Genomic DNA, 3,067 nt, shown 5'->3' with positions numbered 1-3,067 from the left:
ATCGTCTACCTCCTGCATGCTCGACACTGGGGATCGAGCCTGCAACCCAGGCATGTGCCCTGACTGGGAACTGAACCGTGACCTCCTGGTTCATAGGTCAATACTCAACCACTGAGCTATTCTGGCTGGGTGCCCCTTGTTTCTTTTTCACTTTTCTGATATTAGCAGGTTAGCTGTAAATCCTCCTTAAATATCTGTCAAGTGGATGAATTGGTGGAGGGGACACAGCTTTAGAATTCATCCAAAAGAGCAGGGACAAACAGATAGCCACCCTTGAGCCTTGGAATACCGTTCCCGAGCCACCTGCCTTCATCTGTCACTCTGTGGCTGGCTTTCTTTCACTGTCTGGACCCGGAGAGGGAGGCCAGTGAGAGCCATGAAGCCAAAGCTGCCCTGGGATTGATTGGTGATCCCAGGTGAGTGCTGCGGTGGAAATCAAATGCACAGTTTATTTTTTAAAATATGTTTTTGTTGATTTCAGAGAGGAAGGGAGAGGGAGAGAGAGATAGAAATAATAATGATGAGAGAGAATCATTGACTGGCTTCCTCCTGCACGATCCACACAGGGATCGAGCCCACAACCTGGGCATGTTTCCCAACTGGGAATCAAACCGTGATCTACTGGTTCATAGGTCGACTCTCAACCACTGAGCCACATGGCCAGGCAGATGCACAGCTTATAGGTGTGTAAATTCACTGACTTGCTTCTTCTCTAACAAAAATAGTATTTAGTAATTACTAATGCTGGGCACTTTCAAAATCTGCAAATATCAGTATGTAGTATGCCCACCCATCACTGTTACTGGCAGTGAGAAAATATTGGTGCTCTTGGGAGTACTTATTCATTAATTCATTATAGCTTTTGCTTGCTCTGTAAGCAAACTCATGTGCGCTGGGTTTGAGTACTGGTTCTGCTCTTTTTATTACGTAGGTGACCTTGAATGAAGTCACTTCACCTTTCTGGAAGCCTCCTCTCCTCTGCAGAGGCTGGGGATAGTAATAAATCCAATTGCATGAGGTTGTGAGCCTTAAGTAAGATAATGTGTGCAAAACACTTAATCCAGCATCAGGCAGAGAGCGCTCAATAAATATTAGCTGGCATGAGGGGCCATGCTTTATTATGTTCCTCCTGTATACAAGGCACTTGGTTAGGTCCTGCCAGGAATAGGCCAAAGGCTAAGCTCATAAATGGGACGAGAGCCCTGTTGTTACAGGCGTGCCTGGAGCTGGGCTGTTACCGCTGAGGAAGTAGAAGCTGGATGGTAGCCATGTTTTATTCTTCTCTTAGAACTCTGAGTTCTATGAAATAATTTTCATGAAACACTGTTGATTATAAACATCAACGCAGGAAAGATTTGGCTAAGCTTAGGTTCTTACTGGGAATCATAGATATTGTAATTTCTTGTGGGCAAAATAAAACATTTTCTCATTTATTATTGGCAACCGGTTTCTTTAATCAAAACAAAGCATCTTGCTCAAAACAAATAACCTTGACAAGAAAGGGTAGTCAGGGTCCTGCTTAATGTTTGCATATACTAATTGCTTTGGGTGTTAAAAAGACATCAGCAGTGCTCGTTCCCAGGCATGCCATATATATATATATATATATATATATATATATATATATATATATATATATATATATACATACATATATACACACACACACACACACCCATCCTATTCCATCTCCATATTGCTGTGCAAAGACGAGTACCAGCAGGCCCTTTCTGTGGAATTTCCTGAGCCACGTGAGAGAGAAGCACAGCGAACTCTTAAAACAAGATCTGTCCTGTCTCTCCTTGTGTTCTGGAGTATACGCTGGTTGAAATGCGATAAGCTCCTGTTTGGGGAGGAACTTTGGGGTTTTGTTTATTTCTTAAAATAGAAACTGGTGAGCATCCTGACGACAGAAGTCCTGTATCAGGTTCAGGCTGGAAGGACCACTTTCAGCTTGGCTCCAGATGATAAGTCAGCTGAAGTCTGGTGCAGACTCGGCTTTCAGAACCCCCAAGAGGACAGGGCCAGGGGCCGGGCCTTAGAGCGTCTCCCAGAGGCAGATATAGCTCAGTGTTGTCTTGGGAAAAATCTTTCAGAACCTTAGTTTCCTGTCAGTAGAATGGTATCAATAAGACATACTTTTTGGGGTTGTATTAAGAATGAGAAAAAAAAATAGTCCTAGCTGGTTTGGCTCGATGGATAGAGCATCAATCTGTGAACTGAAGGGTCCCTGGTTCGATTCCGGTCAAGGGCACATGCCCGGGTTGCGGGCTCGATCCCCAGTGGAGGGCGTGCAGGAGTCAGCCGATCAATGATTCTCTCTCATCATTGATGTTTCTCTCTCTCTCTCTCCCTCTCCCTTCCTCTTTGAAATCAATAAAAATATTTTTTTAAAAAAGAATTAGAAAAAAATACATCTAAAGCATGCAACACACTGCCTTTGGTGGGTCAGGGCAGTTGAGTAGCCATTCTAGGCCTGGAAAAGACTGGCGAGTTTGCTTTGTGGCAACTTCAAATGAGCACAAAGACCAGGCCAGTCAGTTTCTTTTGATCAAGATAAACATCCCTTGGTTATTTCATCCAGGGAGAGCAAAAAGCGTGAGACGCATGTGCTGACACTCCCCTATCCTGTCTGCCCCATGCCAGACTCAAGTCATCACCTGGAAGTGGCCTCAATATTAACCTTTTGCACTCGGATGTCGAGATTAACATTACTCTTTGAATGTATCAATAATTTGAAATATAAAAAAATCCAAATAAATAAGTTTGTATGAAAAGAAACTCCAGTTTTTTATTCTACTGCCGCACTTCGTAAAATCTGGGGTATTTAAAAAATTAAATCCCAAGTAGAATAAAGGAATCGAGAAAAAAGCAAGTGAGGTAAAAGGGTTAATCCAGGTCGGCAGGAGAGACGCAGCCTGATCATCGCCCCTGCAGAGTGTGGTGTAGGTGAGGTGCTGACCTGCACCCTCACCCCTGCACGGCAGTGTCTTCTGAACGTCCTGTCTAAACAGGATCACAGCCCTCTAACACTCTTTGCTCTGTTTTTACATCTGGTTTTAGAGCG

The sequence above is a fragment of the Cnephaeus nilssonii genome (genome assembly GCF_951640355.1).
Source record: "Cnephaeus nilssonii genome assembly, chromosome: X".
NCBI classification, from domain to species: Eukaryota; Metazoa; Chordata; class Mammalia; order Chiroptera; family Vespertilionidae; genus Cnephaeus; species Cnephaeus nilssonii.
Note: the sequence above shows the minus strand (reverse complement) of the source record.